Raw genomic sequence first — 15641 nt, forward strand, 5'->3', positions numbered from 1 at the left:
TTGGCGTCCAGTATAAACTATAAATAAAACCCCTCCCAGAGAGGGGGACGGCAGGTCTAGGTGTCACAACTCCCCCGATGTTAAAAAGGGAGCAGCTCCCCAGATGTTAAAAAGGGAGCAACAAAGAGGGAGCAACAAAGAGGGCGCTCACCCTCAACAGCTGACCCTCCCAAAAGCCCATGAGGACTCATTAAGGCAACCACCTCCCTGTGGCCTGTTGTGTGACCTCCCAGATGTACAAGAGAGTCTGTTTTAGCAGTGCCTTTGGTGAAGTGTGTTGAGACACTAAGGGAATTGTCAGCAATGGGGATCTTGGACAGGGATCTTCTGGTCACCTGATTTCTGTACTGAGCAACTGGGACTCAAAGTTCTCCAACAGTAGATGACTCAGTTCTCCCATGTGAATTTGCATCCCCCCCCCAGATAAATGCTTAACCCTCCCCTGAGATAAATGCCTCTAGTTCAAACTGTGGCCTTTCCTTATCAATAGAGTGTTTGGCCTTGCTGTATTTAGACTAGGAGTGTCAGTCAGCAATAACATTGGGATTGGATGTGAATTGAGGCTTTGTTAGGTTTGCTTCCTGCTTTGTCATTCCATTTTATGTCTCTCTTTTTTAAAATGAAAAGTTTACCTCTCCTGATATTTTTCAGAAAGCTTTTAGAACATCTCAATATTATATGAAATGTTTGCTACAGGATACCATGTTTTTGTTCTTAGGTTAGAAATCTATATATATATAAATCTATCAGTGCATTTTTCTGCTGACAGGTAATCTCCCAAACTACTGGACCGATTGCTTTGAAATTTTCACACAACGTCGCATTCACGTGCGGCCAGGTTTCCATACTGTTTCCACACCTCCTGTTGTGTACATGTCACAACTGTGCCAGTTATTGTGTACATGCCACACCTGTGACAGTTGGAACCACAGTTCTGTTTTGCAACAGCGCCATCTGCTGGCCATCAAAGCAACATCCTCTGATACAAGGGAACCAACCATGCCTTCCTTGAAAACCACTTCCTTATGGAGTGAAAGGGATGGGGTGGGCCACCCGCACATGGCCCACCCACACTAGCGGAGGAAGGGAAAGGTGAGGGAGGGTCCGGGGGTTTGCTGGATCAAACACTCTGAAATTTGAACACAACGTAGCTCATGCCTCCCAGCGTGTTTTACGCTAGATAATTCCCCTGCAAAGGAAGGGAGTTAAAGGGACAGGATCAGCCACCTGCACATGGCCCGCCCACCCTAGCAGAGGAAGGGGAAAGTTAGGGAGGGACTGACCGGGTTGCCATGCAAGGGAACGGGAGAGAGGGAGGGGAGCAAGGGGCCCCTTGCCCCTCCCGTCCCTTGCCATCATTGTGCAATGACACATGTTCGAACCGTTCGCTTCCCCTTTTCTTTCTTTTCCACTTCACCAGACTCAGCCACAGCAACGTGTGGCCGGGCCCACTAGTATCATATAATATTCATTGGGCACAATCCTAAATTCTTTATACTCTTCTTTCCTTTTGAGAGGTTGACTCTTCCCCTGTTTTATTTTGTGATATTTATAATCCCTTTCTTCATAGACTGTGGTGTAACGCAGAACTTTATATGTAGGTTTACACATATCAAATTGGGCCAGGTTTGCCTGATGTCACCAAATCTGCAGCTGCCAAGCAATGCAGGTCCTGGTTAGTAGTTGGATGGGAGACCAGGAAGAAAGGCAGGCAGGCAGGCCATGGCAAACCACCTCTGTTAGTCTCTTCCCAGGCTAGCCTGCTGTCACCAGATCTGAGAACTAAGCAGATTTGGCCCTGGTTAGTATTTGGATCGGAGACCACTGGGAAAATCCAGGGTTGCTCTGTAGAGGCAGGCAATGGCAAACCATCTCTGTTCATCTCTTACCTTGACCTGAGTGACCCAGGCTAGCCCCACTGTCACCAGATCTGAGAACCTAAGCAGATTTGGCCCTGGTTAGTACTTGGATGGGAGACCACTGGGAAAATCCAGGGTTGCTCTGTAGAGGCAGGCAATGGCAAACCATCTCTGTTCATCTCTTACCTTGACCTGAGTGACCCAGGCTAGCCCCACTGTCACCAGATCTGAGAACCTAAGCAGATTTGGGCATGGTTAGTACTTGGATGGGAGACCACCAGGAAAATCCAGGGTTGCTGTGTGGAGGCAGGCAATGGCAAACCCTCTCCATTTGTTTCTTACCTTGAAAACTGTATGCCGGGGTCACCATAAATCGACCTGGCAGCACTTTCCACCACCCACCTGGGTAAGTATGCATATTCCAACGGTGAGGGCATTTCCTGTTTTAGGAATGTGAGAAATCTCCCGGGGATGCCTTGTGAAATCATCTGCTCCTCGGAAGGGAGGCCTTCTGCTATCTCGCAAATAGGCCAGTAACAACTGGCCAGTTTGCTACTTAAACTGCCCATCCTGGTGCTCAGCTCCCATGCACACACACCCGCAGCAGTTCTGTCAGGTCCAACTGAGTTGCCGGGGGGGTGCAAAGTCATCCCATGCATTTCCATGTCTGAGCGGCTGTTACTCAACGCACAGCATTTTTATAGCTTGCTTGTTGTGTGTGGTGCAAACCATTTCCCCATTTATAGAACTCTCTCTGCCTGAAGATTTTTTTAAAAAGACATGTCCTAGTTGACCACTTAAGAAGGCTATTTACAGTATTGCCTATTTCATCAAGACTGGCTGCAGTCTTTTTGCGATAATATCTTTGCGGCAACAGTTCCGGCATCCCAAATGCCAACTGGTATTGAAAATGTGTTTCCACAAATTGTCCAATTAAATGTCACGAAGGCGGAAGTGTGGATACATGTTAGGCGGTATGGAAGAGGCAGCGCTGTTCTGTAGCGAGTGATCCGGCTGGCCCCAGGCATTTGAACAAACTGATGTGAAAATGACAGTGATGGGTTCCAGGATTCAGCAACATATATTGCCTTGAGCCCGAGCCCCCAGCATGGTAACTGTGAGGAACGTTTTTCAGACACATAATGAAATATGTGAAATCCAAAACCAAAAACCATGTAGTGCCTTTTGTCATAATCCTATAATTGGTGGTTGTATTTTCAATTGGGCGGCTTCTTTTCTTTTGCTGCATGTTCCCAGCATGCTTAGGGCTGAACCTGATGGCAGCTTCTGCCTATTGAAGGCAAGAAAACATTTTACATTCTCCTGGTGGTCCCTGGCCCTAAATGTATCTGTCTGGCCTCAGCTACGGCCAGGACGTTTTCGGCTCTGATCGTAGAACTCCCTCTCTAATGAGACCAGGGGCTGATGAGATCTTATTCAGTTCCATAGGAGGGCAAAATAGCGCCCGGACACACGCCCCGCGCCCCCACAGGCCCCCCCCCCACACCTCCGTGGCTTGCAGGACTCAGGGGCAGGGGCCAGCCCTGGAGCCCCACCCCCTGATCTGTATGGAGGTCCTTCTTTTAGCATACCCAGTCCTGCCTTGGACTATCTTTTCCAATTATGGTGAGCCTTTGCCAAATATGCAAATTTAATTTGCATATTTAGCAAAGGCTTATGGGTATGTTGTTGAAATGCTCGCTGTAACAGCACCCATTCCCTGTGGGAAAACAGAGGCCCCCAAAAAGGAAGGGGGGGAAGCCTGTTTCTGAGGGTGGATATTAAAGTAGCTGAATTTGTTGGCCTAAGGCACTCCCCTCAACTCACACACACACAGGCCTCTTAAACAGAAAATCCTGTTGGGGCAAACTGGTGCCGCTACCTTTAAAAATGCGCCCCCTTCATGTCAAAACGTGAAAAAACACCAAAAAAATCAGACGGACCCAAATTTTTCGGGTATACCCAAATATTCAGGTATATCCAAATATGTTGTTTGTCTTATTCAGGCATACAGATCATTTTATGCCTGAATAAATCCGAATTTTACCAGATTTCTTGGGTATTGACCAAGCCTATTTGTTAGTCCAAACTTTTTGGAAAGCAATCAAAACTTCTGGAAATTTCTGCATTGTGCAGGAGCAGACTGTGTGAGTTATTTATTAAATTTGGTGGTTCTGAAGAGACTGGCGTTGCATTCTTGGAAGTAAAACTGGGCAGGCACATTTTAGGCAGGCATGCGGAGAATAACGTCGTGATTCTATGGCTTTCATGCCACAGGGACAACGTTTTATTCTGAAGAGCGGCTTATGCCTGCTTTCCGTTCTGTTTGCTTTCTGAAATGTAAAACCCTAAAGTTTAGCAGACGTATTTATTTTAGCATCTTTAGTCATCAATGAGATACAAAAAAAGGAGACAAATGGTTGAGTTTGTAGAAACGACAGAGTCGTTACAAACACTGCTGAGCAAAGCATGGATCGAACGCACTGGGATGCGGATAATTTGTCCTTTGCCAGATCAAACCACTTGGTCACCTTTACAACGTAACAGGCTGAAATCTGTAACATCTCTCCTGCTCTTTGCGCCTTCTGCAGCAAATTGTGCACTTCGCGAAATGACTGCCTGCGCATTATTTCTGCAGTGCGAGCGACGACGGATCATGTACCGTGGCGGGGCTGCTTCTTTGTTCCGTAGGCCATTGTTTCAATGTAGACTGTAGCAAATGAAACTAGTGGAACGAAACGAAAGCTGCTTTAACTTAAGTGTTTGGATTCCACGGGTCGTTTTGCTGCTTTCGGGAGCTTCTTCAGAGGCGGGCAAAAGAGAAAGTCCTATCCAGAGAGCAGATATAATCTGTCCACAGCAAATATTTCATAGTTGGGTTGCTTCTTTGAAGCAAACGTTTTGCAAATCAACCGTGAGGGAACTGTGCTGGAGCCTCCTTGATGCAGAGCACCCCACTAGAATTACAGTTCTGCTGAATTATGAATAAAGCTATTGCCACTGCATAAATTATACACTCTGTTCTTTTTTATTTTTGTACTAAGAACGCATTAATGCTCTATAGCAGTGATGGCGAACCTATGGCACGGGTGCCAGAGGTGGCACTCAGAGCCCTCTCTGTGGGCACTCCCAGAGTTCATCATGTGGGGGAGGCCACATCTAGGCTGGACTGGGCCGCTGGGCTCGATTATTAGCATTAAACCTAAGACCTAGTTTTGGGGAAGCAGTATAAATAACCCTGTTAAGCGCTGTCAAACCCCACTGATTTTCATGCAAAGAACTGAAGCGTGATCCTTTGCCTGGGAATAAGCTCGGTTGCTGGCAATGGGGCTTGCTTCTGAGTCAACCCTCCTAGGGTCATGATTCACCCATTCGAAGAGTTGCACGGTTGCTTCAAAGCAAAGCCAACAACTACCACCAAGCTTACTCCCAAGTAACGCACGCCTCAGAGCCAACCATTTTTTCTAAACTTAAACCTCAGTATTCCGGTTAAATTGCCGTGTTGGCACTTTGTGATAAATAAGTGGGTTTTGTGTTGCCGTTTGGGCACTCGGCCTCGAAAAGGTTCGCCATCACTGCTCTATAGATATCCGACTAGTTCAGTATCTTAGCAGTTGCAGACTGCTCATCGCTGATCAGTACTTCGTGTCGCATGTGAAGTTGCCGTAAAAAACCAACTTGGGATCTTTACGCACCAGTATGTTCCCCGCTTTGAGCAGTCTTTTGCTTCGGATCAGATTTTTAATTACACACAGCTTCGATACATGATTCAAGTTAGATGTCCTTTTACGCAACTTTTTAAAGGGAAGTCCCGCATTTTCCAGTGCGGGGAAAACCCAACCTTTCTTTCACTTAGCAGGGAAGGCAAAGTAAATGCATGCACAATGCCTCTGTCAGGTTTTTTCCTCCCTCCTCTCTCCTCCTTTTCCCCACCCATAACAGTGTCCTCCTACATTTGTGTCATCCCGCTGCCAGCGTGGTATAGCGGTTAAGAGCAGGTGGATTCTAATCTGGAGAGCCAGGTTTGATTCCCCTTTCTTTCCGCACCTGATTTTGAGCATCCTATCTGGTGAACAGGGTGGGCTTTAAAAAACTCCTACATTCCTGCTGGGTGACCTTGGGCTAGTTACAGTTCTCTTGGAACTCTTTCAGCCCCACCTGCCTTACAAGGTGTCTGTTGTGAGGAGAGGAAGGGAAAAGGAGTTTGTAGGACATATTGAGTTTCCTTGCAGGAGAGAAAGGTGGGGTATAAATCCAAACTACTCCTGTTCTTCCTCCTCCCCCCAGTTTTCCAGCTGGCCCTCTCCTCATCCCCTTCAACTTCCACTTTTATTCTGCTCTCTGGTCTAGTGGCTTCCTGTGGATTTTATTTTATTTTGTTTTGTTTTAGTTTTTTTCCTCTTTTATTTGGTAATACATGGACGCATTAATAACGTGAAAAAATGTGCCAAATATTTGTGAACTGCAACTGTATGATCTCCGTTTGACTGAAGAATCTGTGGATCACGGACTGGAGAATCTGTGGATCTCCAGAGGACTATTTCGGCCAGTCCTTGAGATCTCGTTGCCTGCCGTGCCTGCGCCAACGTGGGGGGAGGGGGGATCCCACCAACCCCAACTTGAAACCCTTTGTTCAACTAGTGACCATCAGTGGATCACTACATAAGTACCACATGAATACTTATTTTGTGAAATCTACTTAGAGTGGGAGTTTCCACCGTTCCTGGAAGGTTTGCAAGGCACCGCTAGCCCTGCTGTTAGGACATCTGGAATCCTTTCCTGGTCTCCCCCTGCTTGTTTGCTATCTATGCCATTTCCCAGCAGAAAAAGCCGTTATCATGGCATCCGGGGGAAGTGTTTTTGCTGCCTTCTTCATCCAAACCACAGAATCTGTCAGAACCAAAGCCTGAGTGGTTCTGGGTATTCAAGTGTGTTTCCTGTGATGTCTACTCTGATAGATGTGTCTACTGATTGATCTGTGTAAGGGGCTCTTCCTTTCCTCCCTGCAGCTCTCCCCTTGATGTTTACAACTTCACACTGATCATAGATAAGTATGCATGAAGCTGAGAAGCCTCTCAGCTTTGGACAACAGGATGTCCATTGAACTGCAGGGGGAAGGCTTAACAGGTGGCATATCTTTCTCGCGTCCTTGACGTGCCTAGGCCACCAGAAAACAAGTCTTTTTACACTTTGGTCGGGAAAACAGGAGGAGGTGGAGGTGAGCAGAAATATCACAACCTATGAAAGCTCGGTCTCCCCAAAACTGGCTTTCTCTAGCTAGGGACTTGAAGCCTTCAATAAACGATCCTGATCGAGTATCCAGAGTCCATTTTATTGGTTCAAGGTCCAAGATCTAACAAATCCTGCATTTCCCACTGACCGTAATATCAGTGTATCAATATATGAATGCTACGTTCTTTTGGCATATGGTTAATAAGTTTTATAGTGCCCCCTCCCTCAAGCAGACTTTAGGGAAAGAGTATTAGAGGTCATATGAGGGGGGAAGAAAGGGTGCATGTGCTGTAGGACACTGATCTAAACAGGTGCAACATAACTTCCCTGTACTAATTCCCCATGCAAATTTTGTAGACATGGCAACACCTGCAAACTATACGTCATGACCACAGGAGAAACGCAGGGCAGGAGAACATGAGCAATTGTACCACTCTACTCTGCATTGGTCAGACCTCACCTAGAATACTGTGTTCAGTTCTGGGCACCGCAATTCAAGAAAGATATTGACAAGCTGGAACAGGTCCAGAAGCGGGCAACCAAAATGGTAAAAGGTCTGGGATCCCTGCCCTATGAGGAGAGACTTCGGGAGCTGGGGATGTTTAGTCTGTAGAAGTGAAGGTTAAGGGGGGACACAATAGCTATGTTTAAATATTTGAAGGGATGCCATGTCAAAGAGGGAGCAAGCTTGTTTTCTGCTGCCTCAGAGACTAGGGCCGTATCTGCACGGCCCGTTTACGACGGCCTGGGGGCGCCAAAAAAGGCGCCCCCAGGCCGCCGTTCGCACAGGCGCCGCTGCTGCAACGCAGCAGCGGCGACCTGACGCCTCTTCCCTCCCCCCAGGGCGGCGTCAAGCCGCCCTAAACAACAACCCTTTAAAGGGTTGTTGTTGGGGAGGGATCGTCTTCCCTGCGGCGCGGTGCGAACCGCGCCGCCGGGAAGACGCTTTCTCCCTCCCCCGCCCCACTTACTGTGTCTTCCTCGTCGCCTGCGGGGCGTCGCAGCCCCGCCCACACTGTCCTCCGACCTCCAGGGGTCGGAGGGCAGCGTGGGCGGGGCTGCGACGCCCCGCAGGCGACGAGGAAGACACAGTAAGTGGGGCGGGGGAGGGCGCAGAGGCGGCTCCGTGCGGAGCCGCCCTGCCTTCTGCCGGCCTCCCCGTTGCCTGCTCGCACGCTTGCGTGCGAGCAGGCTCCCGCCCCCACGCCGACGGAACTCCTGCCGGCGTGGGGGCGCGAGGGGGCCGTGCAGAAACGGCCTAGGACACGGAGTTGTGGATTCAAGGTGTAGGAAAGAGATTCCACCTAAACGTTAGGAAGAACTTCCTGACAGTCAGTGGTGGGATTCGGCCGGTTCGCACCGGTTCTGTAGAACCAGTACCTAATTTTTTGTTGAGTTTGGCAAACCGGTTGTTAAAAGCAGCTTTCAGAACCCCAGAGCAGCCAGGCACCTTGCCGCCCTGCTGCTTTGAGGCACTAAAAGCCTTGTCTCCCCCTCTCCCAGGGGCGAGGGGGCTTTCAGAGCAGCAGCAGCAAGGTCCCATTGTCCCCCTCCATTCCCACAAGCAGTTCCTCCGCAGCAGGTAAGTGGGGGGTGGGGAGGACCGGTTGTTAAATTGTTAGAATCCCGCCACTGCGTTACACCAATCGACATAATAATAGGAGTTGAAGGAAGACGATACTAACATTTTAAAACATAAGTCTAGATAATGGTGTTCCCTGGATGGTAAGTAGTCTGGAAAAAATACTAAGCTGAACTTGAGTGGAAAAGCCAGAACCCTCACGGGACATTTTGAGATGCGGGTCAGCCTTTCTGCGGGCCAAGTGAGCTTGCGACCTGCTTGCCACTGCCAGGTTGGAGGAGCCGACTGACCTTTCAAAGCCTGTTGCTTGAGGTTTGCTTTGTGCCTCGTGCTTTTTTCCTCTTCTTATTGCATTCCTTCATCTACCTTAGCAAATTTAGCCCGCCTGTGGGTCAACACGCCTCCCTCCTTTCAATTTTAGGGTGTCAGGGATTCCTACCTCAGTGTAATCACTACAAGATATATGTAACCAGCCTGCTATATGTTACTACTGCTGTAATGGGACATTCTTTCCTTGATCTCTTCTTTACGGCTTCACACACTTGAGTAGATAACTAGGCTTAACCCTGACACTTCTGATTCCTTGGGGAAAGGGATGTTTCCGTTACTCTGTGGAGGCAGGAGGCCAGGTGACTTTTATCTCTATCTGTCACCGACCATGAGGTGCCCAAGATCCAAAATAACCCTTTCTCACATTCTTTGGGAAAATAGGAGGAGGGATCAACTTTTGGATAAAGGGGATAGCAAAAGCCAGGTTCGGCAGAACTGTCTTTAACAAGCTGGGTGCTTCATTGCCTGCCAGTAAACGCTGCTGATCAACAATACAGAATTCATTTATTGATTTAAAGTCTGTGACCTAATATAGGGGAATGGAGATGTAATGGCTTTGGCAGGTGCCCCAGCTGAGCCGAGATGGCAAATGCAGCCAGGTTGGCAGTTAATTGCAACCCTTTAGCCTCCTCTCACCTGCCAGAACTAGTTTCAGGCTACACAGTGTGTATTTACTGTATTAGCCCTGACTTAGATGACCCAAGCTAGCCCAGAAGCTAAGATCTTCGCTGCTAAGCAGGGCTGGCCCTGGTTAGTGCTTGAGTGAGAAACCATCAAGGAAGTCCCGGATTGCTACACAGAAACAGGCAATGGCAAACCACCCTGATTTGTCTCTTCCCTTGAAAACCCGTAACCCAGTTGCACGTTGGCAGCACTTGTGTATTTGAAGGAGAGAGTTTAAGTCAGAGTGGTCATATTTGATGGCATTGGGATGCTATAGTTCATTCCTCTCTATTCGTTTTAATTTCATTTGTGGATATATCTAATATTTCCTTATATGTGAGAAAGGATTTAAATCCACCGACTCTAAATAAAGCCTCATGAGGAGAGATCTATTGCGGAATCTTCCCATTTAGTTTCTCTTTATATCTCTTCCAAACTTTTAGTAGAGCGTTTCTTACAAAATGGATCAGAAAGGTTCTTATTAACCTTATTTATTTTTGCCTTGTTATACCACATTTAACCATGCCATCCAAATGGTAGGTCAACACGTTCAAGATCTAATATGTATTTATCTTTTAATAACATCCAATCTTTTATCCAAATTAGTGCCACTGCTTCATAATATAATGTCATCCACCTCTATCTTTGCCATCTTGCAGTTTTTTCCATTTCATTCTGGGTTTCTTGCCGTATAAATTCTGTAATGCCTGTAATGATAGTTCATCATGGATTGCCTCTTACGGTCTTCGGAGGGCCCAGTTCCTTGCTCACGATAAACAGCGACAGCCCTGTGTGTAAGGGTCTAGTACCCTAGTCAATAACAAGACTCAAGAATGCCTTCAAGAGCTTTATTAGCACTGTGTCAGTACCCTATGGCCAGGTAGCTGAGACTGAGGTCCCAGCTCCCTGGCCCCCAGTATAACCTTGAGATTACAGTATGGTTGGAGTGGGATAGCCCCCACCTTTGCATTCCCCCAATATCAGCATGTGAAAGGACAGTTGAAGACAGTTGCAGTAGTTACATTGTTTTGGGAATGGCCTGGCTACTCCCAGAGAATGACAGATAGGGAGAGCCGGGAAGCTCTATAAAGACAGGGGCCTCTGTCCTTGGGCAAGGATGATATGAGTCCAACTGCAGCCAGACATGCCCAGGCATGTTACGTGCGTTTTGGCAGGCCCATGATGGCAGGGCCTGACACTGTTGGGAAAACAGACTTGGTTGGGTGGAATACCAACTTTTCTTCTGGGGCACGCACTTTTTATAAGCGGTCTCCAAGGCACTCTGTTTCCAGAGAATTGCTAACTGACTGCTTCTGACCGTGCACGCAGCTGCAGACTTAAAACAGACGACTTTCCAAGATAATTCATCTCTTGCATTCTCTGGGATGATGGCAACAGAATGTATTGAGTACATGGGGGATGTGCAACCCAGTTTGGGCACTTGGACTTTGATTGATCAGCAAAGAAGTCTCTTGTCCCTTTCCTTCCCCTCTGGGTCCCTCCCTTACAAGGCTGTAAAAACTGTCTTGGGCATTTCCAAGAGCTTCCGGGATTGATTAATCTGGAACAAAAGGCAGAAGAAACAGGCAAAGCGGTATGTCTGCATTTCTTAGACCTCCCCTCTTGCAAGGTTTTGCCCTGCTGCGTGCGTGCGTACGTGCATGCGTGCGTGGAAGGAAATGGTCAGCTGCGTGGGATAATAATTCAGTGTTGTTTAGCAACAGCGGGCCCAAAATACGATCAGCAACAGCCTCCCTCCCTCGGTGATGCATCTGCCCTTGAACAATTTGAGGCTGCCGTGGAATTTCAGATATTTGAGTCTTCCCTCTGTGTGTGAGAAACTTTCCGCCCAGCAAGTTTTTTCAGCCAGCGTTTCTCAAGTGGGGGGGTTGGTGGTTGGAACGGAGGGAAGAGAGCTTGGCGCCTGGCTATAATTCTTCGAAGGCACCATTTGAATTAAGTGGGGATCAGTGCACACAGTACGACCCAAGAAAAATTACACTGAAGGAGGCTCGCAGCAATCGCTGTCTACTTTCAAATGAAGTCTTGTCGTAAGGATAGTGCGTGTCCAGAACAACAAATATTATGCCAGCTTTTGTATGTTTTGGAAGCACGGATATATGGAATTTACGTTCCACTAGCCTTCAAGCTTGTTTTAGTCCAGTTCACAGGCAGGTTCCAGTTGGCTTAGTGGATGTTTTGTACTGCACAGGATTTTTGTCAGTGGTATTAGGGTCTGCATTTCAGATACTGTTACCGCGCTGCTCAGGGTAACACTTTCCTTACTCAGAGGTATCCCGCTCTCGGCAGCGCCCAGGAACCCAAGCAAGACCCGACACAGCTCGGATAAATAAAAGTGATTTATTGAGATGCTGACCTAAGTGTCAGCACCTCCGCTCCACACTACAACTCCTGCCGCCTAGCAGCCTTACAACACCTTAAGTACACTTTCTCCCGTCGGGAGCCCGGGAGCATGAAAGACAGCCCACCACCATTCATTAACAGAATTCAACACAACCAATCATTCATTTGCAACATGCAGGAACCAATCAGAGTCCACTAGGCATCCCCTTCTCAAGTTTCGCGCCAGAGTAGAGCGAGGCGATGACGTGTCCACTGGCGGGAAAACACAAAGGTTTTCCCCAGGTGTCCAGGGTCAGGCAGCAGAGGGTGATGACGAGAGCTCCCTTATCTGCCTGCTGACGGGATTAGGCAGGGCGAGGCGCTTCGGCTGAGGTCTCCTTTTGTCCGCGTGTATCAGGCACCTTTACACGTGAATAGGATGTGCCCAGGTGGAGCGGAGATGGCTCTCTGCCTTGGGCTAAGGAGGTTCCATACAGTCACAAATTCAAAGAAACTTACAAATCCTATTTTACTATCTAATACAGGTAATTCCTATCTAGCTAGCACAGAGAACAGGACAGTTTTTAAACCTTAATTCGAACACAGTCCAGAAGTGGAGGAATCTCACTTCTGGCTCCGCTATCAATACCTTGTGGATACTGTTGTATCGTTTGTGGTGTTGGACACATATTATACTTATGTCAAGACTTCATCTGAAAGTCGACAGCAATTGCTGCGAGCCTCCTTCAGTGTTATTTATATTGGGTTCTATTTCTTCTAATGGCAGAGGGCGTAAATGGATCCTAGAGTTGCTGACTGTTAACTGGAAAGTAGTATTTTACGGGAAACGCCTGTAAATGGACTTTCACCCGGTCATCTAGATGTCAAGGTGAGGCATCAAAGCTGATGTGCTCCTTCTGACTGGCCACCATCGGAAGCAGCAGGGCAGACTGAACGGATGTCTCAGAGCCACGTCATGAAGCTGCCATTTCATTTGTATCCACCATCTGTGGTCCAGTTTGCTGACTGATAGCACCCCTGATTTTGTCTCATCTCAGAGAACCGAATATATTTTTGACCTGGCAAAGGTAAAAGGGGTCTTCTCGCCGCCCTTTATACCAAATGGAACTGCTGCTTTGACATTGGACAGCCGGGGTTCGGGAAAGGGTAGGCATGTTATGTCTCGTTCACCTGCTTTTCCTTACCCTAAATTGCTCCCACAAGTAGCTTCCCCCTCCTTGGGGGCTTTGAAGCTCCTGTGTGCCTCAACAAACACTTCTTGTCCCTCACTGCTTCTGTGATCACAATCAAATCTTCCTGAAGGGACTGGCTTAGTAGTAGAGCATCTCCTGGCGGGCACTGAGGCCCACACCCATGGGCCAGCAAAGTGGCTGCACACCTGGATAAATGATCCTGGTGCAGCCCTGGGACCGTTCACACGCTTCCATGCAGGCAGCCTTGGAACTGTTGTGGCCCTCAGAAGCACCTCTGCACAGAGGTGTGTCTTCTTTTTTCAAAAGTACTTTCCCTGCGCAGCTCCGCAGGGACGAGGAGACACCCCCTCGTGGCCACGGCGATGCCTCGGGGGTGAGAGGGCACAGGAGCATGTCTCCTCGTCCCTGCAGAGCTGCGCAGGGAGAGAAGGTAAGGTTTTTTTCAAGGACGTGCCTAAAAGCGGCGCCTCCCACCCGGTGCCATTCGCTCAGCACCGAGTGCAAATCAGTGTTTTAAAAAAAAACTCGCTCATTTAGCGAGTTTCAAAAACACCGGTCTGGGGGGAAAGCACGGTGCTGCCTCATTTCGGGAGTGGCAACCATGTGACGTTCTCCCGCCCCCCCAACTGGTTTTTTTAACCAGCCCAGCACCAATGTGGTTGACCCACGCGGAGTGGGCCCAAGCCTCTGGTTCAATCCCCAGCACCTCAAGTTAGAAAGAATGAGATAGTAGGTGATGTGAAAGAACTCTGCTGAGACCCTGGAGAGCGGCTGCCCATCTGATTACACAATACTGGCCTAGGTGGAGCACCAATGGTCTGCTTCAGTGTAAGGCAGCTCGGTTTGTAAATATTGGACTGCTCTTGCTGTTACCTATTTTCAAGTTATGGACTGTTTAATCTGCAGAGTTCCAGCATATGGAACAATTACTAAGTTTTGGGTGAGAACAGAAAGAGGGGATTGTGGTATTCCATCTGGACCAAAGGTTCAACTGAGAACATACTAGGTACCAGTTGAAGAAGCAAAACTCACATAACGCTTGCCTACTAGTACTATTAAAGTGTGTACAAAGAAATTACTCAAACTCTGCACGTTGGAGGCTCTGAGACGCTACACAAGGGTCACAGTTTGGCCTGATGCTCTTCATCATGTTTGACTATCCTGAGATGCAGGCATCCGTTTCGGGCTAAATTATTGTCTGCTCTTAGACACGTGAATAGCTAAAGCGTGTCATGCAAGGCGCAGAGATTTCAGTTCTCCATCTGTGAAATGGGAATAAGTTTCCCGAAAAGGCTTGCCCTCACCTGGATGCCCCAGGCTAGCCCCACTTCATCAGATCTGAGAAGCTGAGCAGGGTTGGCCCCGGTCAGTATGTTCCCGCGCTGCCTGGGTAACTTTTATTCTCCCAGATCAACCAGCTCTCAGCAGCGCAGAGGAACAGAAACAGGACCCAACACGGCGAGAATAGTGAAAAATAAAAATGAGTTTATTGAGGTGCCGACCTACGTGTCAGGACCTCCGCACCACGGCAACTGCGGCTGCCTAGCAGCTGTACAACAACTTAAATACACTTTCTCCAGCCCGGGAGTCCAGGGGAACACAAGACAGCCTACAACCATTCATTTACAGATACATGGGAACCAATTAGAGTCCAGAGGGCTGTCCCTTCTTGAATTTCGCAACAGAGATGGGGCAAGGCGATGACGTAGGCACAGGCAGGGAAAAAACACAAAAGAGTCCTTTGGGTGCTTGGGGCCAGGAAACAAAACCTAATGACGACGGCACCCTTATCTGCCTGCTGGTGGGATTAAGGCAGATGGAGGCGCTTCTTCCGGGGGTCTCTTTTGTCAAACGTCCATTCATGGTTTTAGCAAATGAAAGGGACATGCCCAGGTGGAGCAGGGGTGGATTCCTGCCTTGAGCAAGAGAGGTTCCCTGCAGACACAAATACAGAATACAACTTTAATTCCTACATTCTACCTAATACAGCTTTCTCCTATCTAACTTATAAAGCAATAAAACATAATTTCACCTTCATTAACAACAAGATCAGAAATGGAATAATTCATTTCTGACTCCGCTATCAAGTACTTGGAGAGGAGACCACCAAGGGACTGGGAGGTTACTACACAGGGGTGGGCAGTGGCGAACCAACTCTGTGGGTCTCTGCCCTGACCAAGAAGAAGAAGAAGAGTTTGGATTTATATCCCCCCTTTCTCTCCTGCAGGAGACTCAAAGGGGCTTACGATCTCCTTGCCCTTCCCCCGTCACAACAAACACCCTGTGAGGTAGGTGGGGCTGAGAGAGCTCCGAGAAGCTGTGACTAGCCCAAGGTCACCCAGCTGGCGTGTGTGGGAGTGTACAGGCCAATCTAAATTCCCCAGATAAGCCTCCACAGCTCAGGCGGCAGAGCTGGGA

General features: G+C 48.3%; 1 protein-coding gene across 2 annotated transcripts in view; it reads left to right on the plus strand.

Annotated features, from left to right (window-relative positions):
• The window catches only part of MECP2 (methyl-CpG binding protein 2), a 207894-nt gene that overhangs the window by 102052 nt on the left and 90201 nt on the right, over positions 1–15641 (plus strand). The gene's annotated exons all lie outside the window — the stretch shown is intronic.

Source organism: Sphaerodactylus townsendi, linkage group LG03, assembly GCF_021028975.2.
Source record: "Sphaerodactylus townsendi isolate TG3544 linkage group LG03, MPM_Stown_v2.3, whole genome shotgun sequence".
Lineage (NCBI taxonomy): Eukaryota > Metazoa > Chordata > Lepidosauria > Squamata > Sphaerodactylidae > Sphaerodactylus > Sphaerodactylus townsendi.